Source organism: Tenrec ecaudatus, chromosome 15, assembly GCF_050624435.1.
Source record: "Tenrec ecaudatus isolate mTenEca1 chromosome 15, mTenEca1.hap1, whole genome shotgun sequence".
Classification (NCBI taxonomy): Eukaryota; Metazoa; Chordata; class Mammalia; order Afrosoricida; family Tenrecidae; genus Tenrec; species Tenrec ecaudatus.
The window spans coordinates 17,374,562-17,388,789 of record NC_134544.1 but is presented as its reverse complement, the minus strand read 5'-3'; the positions used below and the strand labels follow the sequence as shown (position 1 = coordinate 17,388,789).

The 14,228-nt window shown below is 43.9% G+C and overlaps 1 long non-coding RNA gene across 1 annotated transcript in view; it reads right to left on the bottom strand.

Annotated features, from left to right (window-relative positions):
• LOC142427660 (uncharacterized) overlaps positions 1 to 14,228 on the bottom strand; it is an 87,660-nt gene that overhangs the window by 53,377 nt on the left and 20,055 nt on the right. Inside the window, exon 2 of the long non-coding RNA XR_012780071.1 lies at positions 2,193 to 2,261. This is a non-coding gene — a long non-coding RNA (uncharacterized LOC142427660). The remainder of the gene's footprint in view (positions 1 to 2,192; positions 2,262 to 14,228) is intronic.

The following is a 14,228-nucleotide window of genomic DNA, read 5'->3' as shown; positions in this document are numbered from 1 at the left end:
TGTTACAAGGAGCAACCAGACCTGGAAAGGGACACCATGCTTGCTAAAAGAGAGGAAGATCTTCAACAAGATGATTGACATGGTGGCTGCAATAATGGACGAAAACATAGCCCTTGTGAGGATGGCTCGGGACTGTGCAGTGCTTCATTGCGTTGTGCACAGAGTTGCTGGGACTTGGAACTGACTCAATGGTACCTAACTCCGACAAATCACATGAGGCTAACCTCGAATCGGTTTATCTTGAAAGAGTTGAGTTGTATTTACCATGTCCCATGCGGTTCTCTGAGCTTGTTTAACTCTCAGAGCTATCTTCTGAAGGAGACACTATTATTATTAACTCCATTTTTCAGATGAGGACCTGGAGACACACAATTTAATTAACAGTGAGAAGAAGCAGATGACTACTCTGCCAAGGGCATGGAACTGGTGGTCACTGGATTGGGTTTGGGTATCATGCCTTGAGGGTGCCCAGTGAATGGTAGGGTGGGACTGCCATATACTTACTAGTTTAATGCCCTCCTGGCTTAATGATGACATATATTAATCTGGTAGGCATGGTTCTGCCACTTTCAATGAATGTTATAGAAAGTTTTGCCCTTTGACATCCCCCCATTGTATGAATGGTGTCTAAATTGCACTTAAGAGTTTAATGTATACACAGCAACAATTCATGTCTTGCAGTTTCTAGTCAGTCTACACTTGCATAATACACTTTTCTCAACAGTGTTTTTAAATTCCATATGAGTAACTAAATTAATGATACTACCAATAGAATTACCTTATGCCCCAGGGAGATGATAATGTTCTCTAGCTTAAAATGACAACGATATCTTGATATCTTTAAGGTGAACTACAGCCACATATATATGAACCAAAGACCTATGAATGGATTTTAATTTAGCCCCAATCTAAAAAAATGATGTAGCTGTTATGACATAGCCCTGCTTGATGCTTGCACTAAATAATCCAATCCAAATCCAAAGGAGGGAAGGGGTCACAGTTCCAATTGTGCACACCTGGTTTGCAGAATGCTAGGGATGGCAGTGGAAGCCCAATGCCCATTTTCAGGGCCCTCACCTGGATTAAGCCTCCGGGGAATTCCCCTGACCATAGTTGAGGGATGTGAATGGCCTTGTTATCAGACATTGCAACGTCGATTGTGGTAGATATAGTTAGGTTAAAACGTAATCTCTTTTGATTTCCCTTGACTCATTTAAAAGTTTTAGTTAAAAAAAAAAAAAGTGAAGGGGGAATACACGCGAATTAAGCCTCCAGTGAATTCCCTCTGACCATACACGGGGGATGCGCAGCGTCTATTGGAAAGTGGATTATTGCAGGTGTAGTTAGGTTGATATGTTACACCTTGTCATTTGATCTCTCTTTGGCCCATTTTCAATTTGTTCTAGTTCTCAATATTTTCTACTTTTTTAAATTGAGGTTTTCCTCTGTTTTGTCATTATTGTTGGTATGTTCGTTTGTTTTGTATGTTTTGCTGCATATGAAATCCAGAATAGGTAAATTTATAGCGATAGTAAGTGAATTATTTGTTTCCTGAGGGTATGGCAGGGGAGCTTGGGGGAAAATGAGGAGCTAATCACAATGAATACAGGAATGAAGAAAATGTTCTGAAACTGATTGTGGTCATGATTGTACAATTCCTCTCGATATGGCTGGACTATTGAATTGCATGATGTGTGGATTCTGTGCCAATAAAATTATTTAAGATTTTAGTAAATAGAAAATGGTGAACAACAGTAAATTGTTGTTTTCTTATATATTCAAAAATGACTAGCGCTTCTCCCACTCTTCTGGGTTTCCTCCCTCAGATTCATGTCCCACGAGTCCTCACAGGGTTTCTGAGATTCCCCAGACGTCATTTCCTTACCTCTCCATTGGCCTTCCCTGACCTCAAGATTTTGCCTGGGGTGATCAATTCAGTGTATTAAAATTCTACACCAACCAACTCATTATTTTATTTTAAACTGGGTCCTTGAATAAGCAGATATTAAATATGATGAAGTTTCTCAAAAGTATAACAGATGCTTCTAAGACTATCATAGACATTTCTTAGAAAATTACAGAAGAGTAAGATGAGAATTCAGCCATTTGGATATCAAGAGTCACTAACAAGAACAGGCTATCTGCCCGCTGATGTCAACTGAGTGTAAAACAAGTAAACAAACAAAGCCAACCTCAAACAGATGAAGTCCCATCCAGATCCAACTTCCAATTTGCAGAAAATGTAAAGAATGGAGGAGTACCTGAAATAACACCAGAGGAGAAAAATTAGCAAATTTCAGAGTGGAAAATAACTGGGAGCAAATTATTTGCTGTTTATCTTCTTTTTAATTTATTTTTTAATTTAATTTTTTGTTTTGTTTATCTTCTTTACAAGTAAATTTCAAGAAAAATAATGCCATTTGACATGAGCCCTGGTGGCACTGTTGGGTAGGTGTTGGACTGCTAACTGGAAGAGCAGCGGTTCAAACCCACCAGCTGCTCCTCGGGAGGAAAACGAGACTATCTGTGGCCATAAAGATGTACAGCCCCAGCATAGGGGTCACTAAGCGTTGTGATCGATGTGATGACAGTGGGGTTTTATGAGGCATATTTGAGATCTCTGGATATTTGAGAACTGGAGAAAGATGGGAAGTTTTAAGCATGATCATGGTTTTGTGGTTTGCTTCCTAAATGAGTCCTTATGTTTTAGAGACACACAAGGAAATATTTGCAAATGAAAATGAAATAATATCAAACTCAATATACTCTGAATAATATGATCAGGGAGAAAAGTTGTGTGAGACATCTTGACCAAACAGGACTGGGCATGGGTTCATACATCACCGTGGAGCTGGGTTTGGGGAGGATGGTAGTACAATCTACTAATCTGTTGACTTTTACATATTTGCAAGGATAAATACTTCTTTCATCTCCATGGATGATTCCTCTTCTTCCGTTAGCTGTTTGTACTCTGGGGTGTGGGGGGGAATCCCACATTCATTTGATAAGCAAAAAGGGAAAGAATCGCCACGCCTATCACTACTCCCAGGTAGCTCTGGGGCAGAGTGGTGGATTGCTAACTGAAAGGTCAGCACTTCGAAACCACCCTCGGCTCCAGGGGAGAAAAAACGGGGCTTTCCACTTGAGTCATGAGCTCCCGGCTCAGAAACCCACAGGGGCAGTTCTACTTTGTCCGACAGGGTTGCTATGCTGGTGAATTTTGTTTTGTTTTGTTTTAAGTGAGTCAGTTCAATGGCAGTGCGCGCGCGGATATCCTACTCCCACCCCATCCTCTGAATGCTGCTCATCCTTTAAAACTCACATCGGGACTCCCTCCTTTTAGGAAACTTTCTTATATTTTCCAGTCAGAAAGAACAAAGCTCTTACTTATTTTGAACATAGCTTCCCTGTTCACGTCTGTATTCCATCTGGGGTGGTACTGTTAGATCTCTCAGGGGAAGAGATATATCTCGGTCCTTGGCTCTGCGTGAGAAAGAATTCACGCCGAAGCCTGGTTTGTGATCCAAGTGAGTTTTATGAGCGTTAGAAGTTTCAGGTTTACATAGGCACCCACGGGGCTCCTCACGAACAAAATTGCAGCCTGCCTGGAAACTGCTCACAAAGTCAGAGGATCGACTCCGGGCTCCTGCCTTTTCAATTATTCCGTGGGGAGGCGTGGTGGATGACCCCTGATCGACCCCATTGGCTGAATTGAATTCACCTGGCCTAGATGGGCCAATCCAGGTGCAGTACCCACCCACACATGCCTGGCGGGAAACCTGAACCTCTGAGCACGTGCAGTGTGCCACTCCTCTGTTTCCATAGCTCGGACCTCTGGGCTTCCGTAATGGATGCCCCAGCCCCTAAGCTAGACTACATAACAGTACTTGTCCTCTAGTGACTTGTGCCGGAAGCCTCCCTTCCATGTGATTAATTGGTAGCTTATCTGCTGCTGGACCTTTGACCCCTCTACCAAATCTCTCCACGGGGCAGCAAATGACTTCGTGAAAGAATTTGTGCCTTCCATGTGGGACACCTAGGCTCAATACCCACCCAATGCAGCCACCACCCATCTGTCAGGAAAGGTGTGTGAATTGTTACGGTGCTGGGCAAGTTTCAGGGCAGCTTCCAGACTAAGGCTAGGAAGAAAGGCCTGGCGTTCTGTGGAACACAGCGGCTCAACAGCTAACAGATCCTGGAGATTGCTCGGGACAGGACCAGGCAGTGTTTTGTTCCATCGTTTGTGGAGTCTGCCACAACAGGATGTAGGCAAGCAACAGCCACCTCGTACAGTTGCAGACACACAGCGCTTGACACTGTGGTTCAATGAGTTCATTATTAGTTCGTGAAGCAGTAGCTCCCACCTGTGCCCATAGCCTGCATCAAGTGGCCGGGCTGCCTGATTCATTAGCAGTCATGCTCTGGCTCGGTCCCTTCTCAGGGGCACAGAACTCAGGGTAGGTGTTCTTTCATGCCAAGAGGAAAATGGGCACAGATTCTGCTAACAGTTTTTAGTTTTCTCTTGCTGGAAACAGTAGCCACCAGGATTTAAATGCGACTGGTAACTATGCAAGTAGATACAGAGCTGTATAAGCTGCTTCCTTTCCCATTGTTCCTGAAACAAATTACCCTACACGCAACCACTGTGCCCAAAAGGCTCCTTCACCCTACACTTTGTAGCTCAGAACAACACTCTTACACAGTGGTTCTCAACCTTCCTCATGCTGTAACCCTTTCATACAGTTCCTCATGTTGTGGGGACCCCCCAACCATAAAATTATTTTCATTGCTACTTCCTAACTGTAATTTTGCTACTGCTATGAATCGTAATGTAAATACCTGATATGCAGGGTGTATTTTCATTGTTACAAATTGAACATAATGAAAGCATAGTGATTAATAACAAAACAATATGTAATTATATATTGTGAAATATTTATGTTTTCCGATGGTCTTAAGCGACCCCTGTGAAAGGGTTGTTGGACCCCAAGGGGGTCATGACTCACTGGTTGAGAACCGCTGCTCTTACAGTTCCAGAGGCACGAGTGGACAGTGGGTTGGCAGGTCTAGGGGTGAGTCTGTGCAGTTGCCAGTTTCTAGAGGCTGCCTGCAGTCCTTGTTTCCAAATTCCACATCCTCCTGCCCTCTCCTTCCATCATTACTCCATCCTCTCTCTCTGCTTGACCTTCCTCTTCCCTCCCTTCAGAAAGGACCCTGTGACTACCTCCTACCTGGATGATACAGGACTTGATTCTCGGCACAAGGTCAAAAAACACCTGCATGCATCCTTTGGCGATGTAAGCCACACATTCACGTGTTTCAAGGGTTAAAAGAGGGCATATTTGGGGGACGTGATTCAACCAACCATAATAGGTGTATGAGTTTCTATCTGGTGGTATGGGATGCTGAAAGTGGACTGAACTTGGCCACCTTTACAAATGTTTATTGTTGGTGTTGTTGTTGTCAGCCCCGACGCATCACGACACTACACACAGCAGAATGCAGCCCCGCCCAGTCCAGCCCCACCCTCACCATGGTTGTTGTGTTTCAGTCTATGGTTTCAGCCCCTGCATCCATCTCTCTCCTTGAGAGCCGTCCTCTTCCCTGCTGACTCTCTGCTTTCCTAAGCATGCTGCCCTTCTCCAGGGACTGGATGCTCCTGATAACCTATCTCAAGTACATGGGTCAAAGTTCTGCCGCCCTTACTTCTAAGGAAAAAGCTCGTTGTACTTCCTCCAAAAGAGATTGTTTGTTCTCTGGCAGTCCACGGTACATTCCATACTCTGCCAACACTATCGTTCAAACGTGTCGATCCAAACGAGGTGATTAAAAATGGCAAGGCCCTGGTCAAGCACACCTTAGTCCCTTAAGTGCCACCTTTGCACTTTCACACTCTAAAGTGGTCACTTGGGCAGCAGATTCTCCCAGGGCGATGCATTGCTTGATTTCTTGACTGCTGCTTCCATGAAAGTTGTTTATAGTTCCAAGTTATTTGTAAGTAGGAAGCCTAATGGTCCTAGATCTAACTGCTGTGATCCTGATAAAGTCCTGGCTCTTGTTCACAGAGCTGATAGGGGATCCTCTCAGAGGCAGACACCACGTGCCCTCACTGTAAGATCAGCCGGCCTTCTAGGGTAGCCAGGCACTGAGTCCTTCGTGAAATCTGGGTGGACATGGGACTGTACAGAGTTCTTGACCCTGACCCATGCTGAGCATTCCAAAAGCTCACGTCTCTTTGGGGCAAACTGTGAAAAATGAAACCAGCTGTTGTCCATTTAAATCAGCCCACAGCGAGGCTTGGTGTGTCAGAACAGAACTCCGTTCTTTAGCTCCGTTGGGTTTTCAGTGGCTGATTTTGCATTATTAGATCAGGATGCCTGTGTGTGCGCTTCAACATCCAAACTTTAGGTTAACAACTGAGTCGCTTGCCCAGCGCAGGGACTGTGGAGCACACAGAAACTTTCTAGCCACCACTTATCTTTGTCATTCATACGAGAAATTTAAAAAGTATTCTAAACACCCTCTCTTGAACAGCCGCTGGGAAAGATTTGTATCTCACAGACTTACAGTGCATGCCAACACCTCTGAGGAATGACTGTCATATTGAAACCAAAGCAAACCCACTGGTATAAGGTCAACTCATAGCAATCCCGTAGAACTATCCTATGAGGGGATGGTGAGTTAGAACATTCAACCTGTGGGTTAACAGCTGAGAGTTTGAGCACTTACCAACAGGGCTCCTTTAAAGTGTTGGAAGGTAGGGCTGGTACTTTGAGGACTTAGGCACACTTGACCCACGTGCGTTAGGCCAGGTTGACTACAGAAACAAATACGGAAACACTCAGAGATGTGTAAGAAAGAGCTTCATATCAAGGGACATCCCAGCCCAGTCTAACTCTAGTCTATAAGGCCCTCTTCAGACTCATGTGGTCACAGGTAGTGGTGGAGAATGCAGGCGTGGCAGAGGCCAGTGGGTGAAAATTTCCATCACAAAGATAAGCTGCTGGTTCTGAGAGACTGTCAAGTTCATTACTGCACAGTAAAAATAGTCAAGGGCTTCTTTAGTCATTCTTGGTTAGACATTAAACTTTCACAGGAATTGATCTACATTTCTGTTTTATGGAGATGTATAAGTACATTCATTTCATATGCATCTGTACCTGTTACATCTCAAATGGTTCTATAAACAAACCCCGATGTACCAGATATAAAAAATGTAGGCATTTCATGTATTCTTTGCTGCAGCAAGGTAAATTATCTAAATTGTAGAAGGTTCTTGATTATGATTATTTTGTAATCATTGTATTAGGGGTTTGTACAACTCTTATCACAAGCCGTACATACATCCATTGTGTCAAAGAAAATGTTTTGAGAATGGTGATGGCAACAAATGTACAAATGTGCTTGACACAATAGAGGGATGTATGGATTGTGATAAGAATTGTATGAGCCCTCAATAAAATGATTTTTAAGAAACCCAGACAATAGTTTGACTGAACTAGCAAGAAGTATCTGCCCTAGGCTTTATGCTTGCTTATTGTCTATTTATAGGGGATTTAACTAACAGTAACAGAGATATAGGAACATTTGGGGTAGAGGACAACTCAGGAAAAGGGGGTGATGAAATCAAGAATCAACTGAGTGGAAGACATCTCTGTGCCGGAGAAAGCGACTACACTTTGGTCAGTGGATAAGCCTGGTGGGTGCAGCATGCCATTGGGAAAACCCCACAATACCTTCCATGAACTACACCAGAAGGATCCAATTTAGAATCTGCACTAAACAAATTGGACTCTACCTTAAACACATCAGTAGCAGATTAAAGGAACTGACACCCCCATGGGTCTAAGGCTGAAATGTCCCAGAGTGAGAAGTCGACAACATCTTTCTACCCCCTTGAGTATGGATGTGAGTCATTGGATTGCGCTTCAAAATTGTGACCAGTAATGGACAGCTCAAACAAAGCAAAAAACCCAAACTCATTGCTATGGAATAGATGCCGATACAGGGATTCTATAGGATAGGGTTGAACTCTTTATAGGGGTAGAAAGCCCTGTCTTTCTCCCAAAGAGACACCAGTGGTTTAGAACTACTGAGCTTGCAGTTAGCAACCCAACACATGACCACTATGCCACCAGTGGAAACCCAAGACTATCGTATATATACTACTTTTTCATTACCCATTGCCTTTTATGACATGGATAGCCCACTTGTGCTAATGTGAATGAGCATTATTGAAAGATTTACCCTATCGCCAACCTTTGTGGTTGGTGTAAATAATGTTCCATCACCATAGTTGTTATCTGTACAAATCAGCAAACCATGTATTTTTTAAAACTGTCCTATGCTAGTAGCTCTAGCGGCAGTTACACATTGAGCTGATAATCGCAGGTAGCAGGTCCAAGCCACCAGCAGCTCTGTGGGAGAAAGACTGAGCATTCAATGCCTGTAAACAGTTACAGTCTGGGAAACCCACAGGCTCAGTTCAAACACATTTTAGAGGGTCACTATGAGTCGGCATTGACCCAATGGCAGTGAGTTTTTTTTTTTAACGTATCTACTTTCTTTTTCTTGACAGTGTTTTAAATTCTATACCATTGGCCAAATTCATGGTTAAACCAATAGAACTACCATAATTTATAATGTCCTTCGACAAAATTTAAATGAAGTGTTTCAAGTGAACCACGGACAGATGTAAACCACGGACGTGTGAAAGGGTGATGATTCAGCATTTCATCGTAGCACCATTCAGCACTGTGGATGACTATGACAGCCTAGAACCCCGCACAGCTCCCCCATGGGGATGCTGCCTCTGGTGAATCCCTATGGGCCAGGGATGGAGGCCTTGTGATCAGCCAGAGTCCGTGGTATGTGGATGACTGCAGTCAGAGTGAGGCAGAATGTGACACCTTGTCCCTCATCTCCCTCTTGATCCAAAGTCATTAGTTGCTCCAGTGTTCAATGTTTTCGGCTTTGACCTTGTTCTGTCTTGGTTGTTGGGCTATTTGTATTTTGTCTTGAATTGGTATGTTTTTCCCTGTTTATGCATTCCTTTATAGGTTTACCTATAGAAACAACAGGTGTGTTAGTCTGGGTACTTTACAGAAACAAATCCACAGAAACACATGTAAAAGAGAGTTTGATATGAAGGGTAAGTGCACATCAAGAACACATCCCAACCCAGTGCTGTCCAAGACCACAAGTCCAACATGAACCCATTTGTCTGACACCAATCCACAAAGTCCTCCTCCATCTCACAAAACATACACCATGATGCCAACTGCAGGAGGAAAGCCAAATCAGCGAATGTGTAAACATTTCAGTGCTGGAAGGGGTCTACGCACAGCTGCTTCAGCACCCAGGGCTGCATCAGGGTAGGTCCATGTGGCTTCTCCTCAGGGATGTCTTACAGGAAGTGAGCCTTGCCAGCTGAAGCAGGGAACTGGCTAAGGCAGCTACACCCTGGTTCAACCATCAGAAAGCAAGAAACCCAAGAACTAGAAAGGCGAGGCTTACCGAGCCATTTATCTCTCCACCCTTCAATTAGCCCCACATATGTTTATCGGCCAGGTTGGCACAATAAACTCACTACCTCAACAGGCACACTCATAGAGTCAAGGGGACCTGGCTGGGGAAGCTGGCAGAAATGGGGAGCTGACAACAGCAAGTACACGGAAGAAGGAATGTCCTGGAGTTGACGGTAGTGAGACTTGCACAACTCTTATGAGTGTGATTGAACTACTGAAGTGTGTGAACTGCATGTCGATGAGACTGTCAAAAATAAACTAATTTTTCAGAAAGGAAGGTGAGAACAACTGCCCACCAGGAATGTAATCAGTCACTGCATTGCACCTGGAGAAATGGTTGAGTTGTGCAGGTTTTGCAGTGTATAATCTCAACCAGACTATTTTCTTTTAAATTTTTTTTATTAAAAGATCATTTTGTTTGGGGCGCTTACAACTCTTATAACAATCCATACATCAATTGCATCAAGCATGTTTGTGCATATGTTGCCATCATTCTTTTCTAGACAATTACATTCTATTGAGCCCTTGCTATCAGCTCCTCTTTTTGCCATCCCACCTGGCCACTGCTATCTGGATGGGGAGTTATAACTGGAAACATTGGGCCACCAAGATTCTCCATCATAGGGAAATGGCATGAAAGTTAGAGGCTGCTTCCGTGTGGATGGAGATGAAAACCTACCATGGAGAGAGAGAGAGCGCAGTTTGATCCGTGGAGGAGGTGGTGAGGCCAGGCTGGACTGAAAAGAGAGAAGTCGCTGTGTGACCTGGACATGGGAGCACTGTGGCCCTGCAACCACCCTGTCGGGCCGTCATTCTCAATGACTCCCCACTTCTGTTTCTTAGGAGTCAGCACAGCTCCTGTCCTGGGAGTCTGAAGATATCCCTGCATCCTCATCTTCCATCCTTTGTCTTTTCAGAGAAGTCGGTTAGAGTAGGATATGCAAGCAGGTCAACTCAAACTGGCTGTATGCAATCTCAGGGAGCCTTGGTGGCACTTCAGGATAAGCACTGGGCTGCAAACTGCAGTCTCCAGTTCAAAACCTTCAGCTGCTCCTTGGGAGAGAGCGCGAGGCTGTCTGCTCCCACGTCGATGTACAGTCTCCAGAGCCCTATGGAGAGGAGCTGTGTGTGGGAATCCGTTCACTGGCAGGGAGTTGGGTTTGGGACCTTGAAGGCAGCTTTTGCATGCATTCTTTCCACGTTGGTTTGCCTTTTAACTTTATAGTGTTTTTATTCTGAATTTTTAAAAATGAACTTTAACAAAGTCAAATCTAGTTCTCATTTCCTTTCCCTTTTTTTTTTTTTTGGTGTTGGCTTTAGTCCTTCAGCAGCTTCCAAGATTATACATTCACCTGTAATTTTTTGGTCACTTTATTTACTTTGTTTTTCTTCTTTTCCCTCCACTCTGTTTTCCTTTGGTTCTCACCGAGTTTTGTATCTTACATTGAAACCTCAAATCAGTGTGGGATTTATTTCAGCATGAAGTATATTATTTTGAAAATGGATCAACCTTTACTTTTTCCCAAAGGTTAAAGAAAAAGAGGCCATGTGTGAAGGAAGATCCTGGGAATTCTGTTTTGTGGCTACATTCATTCCCAGGTCTTTTGGGTTGGTTGATGGGTTGTTTTGTTTTTCCCACAACTGAGCTTTTGGTTTCTAAAAAGAGTGGATCTGTCGGACTTCTTCTGGAGCCGGTCCTTTGCTCTTGGCTGCTTCTGTCTTCCTGGATTCCCACTTGAAAGAAAGCAAGGGAAAAGGAAGATAGAGAGAAAGAAAGGAAAAATTGATGGTTATAATGACTGTTCAATTTTTCTTGATATGATTGAACAATTGAATTATTATATGTGGATTATGTGCCAATAAAGCTGTAAAAACAAAAAGAAAGAAAGAAAAGGGGGAGGCAGGGCGGAAGGAAGGAAAGAGAAAGACAGAAGAAAGAGAAACAAAAGAAATGGTGATTGATTTCCTTGTGAGAGTTTGTTCCCTGATTGTGCGTGCATTAGCTGAGTCTTACCCTGTTTTATTCCTCATCCATCTATCCATACATAAATGTCTCCTGGTCGCTCATGCTTGAAATGAATTCCCTGCAATCAGCTTCCCACCCCGCCCTCTTTACTCGATTCCTGGCCCCGTGCATGATTAAGAAGACTTCTCCAGAGAATAAGGAAACCGAGGACGCTGTGTTCACTTTTTATGATGAGACGCTTATTTCCCAACTTGAGATGCATCTTTCATCGTGAGGGTCTGGAGCGATGGTACGTATAAAATGTCCCAGCTGGTGAAATGAGGGGCACTGGTCAAAATCAGTTCAGACTCAGTTGGCTCTCCACCCATAGCGTGCTCGTTTGATTGCGAGTTGGATAAACATTTGCTTGTTGCAAGCCCTTGCCTCTCACCATTTTGTTCCAAAGGAGGGAAATGTGTTAGCAATCAAGTTGGCCTTATCCATCAGCCGGCTGAACTTGAGGTGAACAATGCAGTCTATGATGATCCCATTAGAGCTACAGGAGGGGGGATGGTGGGGAAGGGACCAAGGCTGTCCCTTGAATGTGTCCATCCTTAAATGGGTGGCCGTAGCCTTGATATGGAGCCCTGGCTCCATAGTAAGTCACCCTTTGAGTGGACTTACCACAAGGTCAGCAGTTAGAACCTATCCGTCACTTCCTGGGAGAAAGAGAAGGCTTTTACCCCCATAAGATGTACAGTCTCAGAATCCCACCGGGCACTGCTACTCTGCCCTAGAGCGTCAGTCACTATAAGTCAGAACCAGCTCACTGGCAGTGAGTTTGGCGTGGTTTATTTTGAGCCAATTTCATTTTCATTAAGGCTCACATTTTTTATATGAGATTTATTTACAAGAGCAATTTTATATTGAGAAAACATCCCAGCCCAGTCCAGATAAATTCTGTAAGTCCAATATTACCCCACATATTGATACTACTCCGTAAATTCCTCTTTAGACCCGTGCAGCCATGCAATGATGCCAAATACAGGAAGGTTACAGCCCAGGAGGTGGAAGGTCTTGTGGATCCAGTGGTGGTAGAAGCATCTCAGGACTGGCGTGGGTCTCCACTTGATTTCCCCAGCTCCAAGGCTCTAGCTGCCATCATCCTCTCTCCATGTGGCTTCTCAACAGGAATGTCTCGCAGGGAATGAGTGTGTGTCCCACTTCCAGTGAGCTACTTATCTCCTTAGTGCCTCCAAATGAGGTCTTCAAGCTGATTCACAGGCTGATTGACAGGCTAAATAAACTCCACCCCTTCGCTCTATGTCTCAAATTGACAACAGATTATGTAAGTACCATAGGCATCGTAGTCCTTAAAGTTGCGTCGCTGTCTTTTGTAGCAGATTTACCAATGCTAAATGTCTTTTGGACTCAGGAACAACGGTAGGACAGCATAGGGCCATATGCTATTTCATTGGGTTGTGCATAGGATCGTTGTGGGTCGGAGCCAACTCCATGGCGCCTAACAACAATTCAATAACAGATTTGATGCATTGAACACTAATAATAGAAGACCTGATGCACCCTGAGAAGACACCAGGAATATCATTCATTGGATTTGAGGCTTGCATTTAATTCTAACCCCAAACTAAGAATGATTGATGTATGTGTGGATTGTGATAAGAGTTGTATTATTGTGTTAAGAGTTGTATTATTGTGCTCCAATAAAATGATTTTTTTAAGGCTCACATTTTATTTTTTTGTTTTGTTTTATAAACGTTTTATTAGGGGCTCATACAACTCATCACAATCCATACATACATCAATGGTATAAAGCACATCTGTACATTCATTGCCCTCATCATTTTCAAAACATTTGCTCTCCACTTAAGCCCTTGGAATCAGTTCCTCTTAAGGCTCACATTTTAAAAGCAAAAAGAGCACACAAGATGAGGGGGAACCTGGGAGCAACCAATCCCGGGAAAAGGCTGAGCTGAGGTAGGAAGAGCAGGGGCCTGGCCTGGGGGAGGGAGGTCACTGAAGAGCGGCAGGAACATGGCCAGGGTGACATAGCACAAGCTTGTCTTGCTTTGACTAAAACACAACATTAATTTTAATTTTATGAGAATTTTTCTATTGACTTCATAAGTTTGGGGATGTTATTTGGACATGAAGCGCAAAACGAGACTCACGGCCATTGAGTCCATTCCGACACACCGCCAAGCTGTAGGAGAGAGTGGAACTGCCCTACGGGTCTCTGGGATGGTAGCTTTTTACAGGAGAAAGTCTTATCTTCCTCCTGTAGAGAGGCTTGTGGTTTTGAACTGCTGACCTTGTGGTGAGCAGTCCAGCGGACAATACTCCACTCCACCAGGGCTCCTTATTAGGGCTCTGCAGTATCCAATAGATGTTAGATACTTGCTAATTTGTTGAAGGAGTGAAAAATAATGTCTTTAATTACTAATAAATTTTCCAAATTTAAAACTCACCAGTTTGAACTAAGGTCAAAGTCCCTGCATGACACAAATGCTTAAGCACATAGCTACCAGCCCAAAGGTTGGTGGCTCGAAACCATGCTGCTGTTGCTGTTGTTGTTGACAGGTGCTGTCGCGTCAGCTCTGAGCCGTCTTGACTCAATGTCTGACAAAATGAAACACCACCTGGTCCTGTGTCACCTTCACAGTTGTCTTTATGTTGCAGTCACTGGGTACATCCATCTCACCAAGGGCGGTCCTCTTGTTCCGCTGCCCTCCACT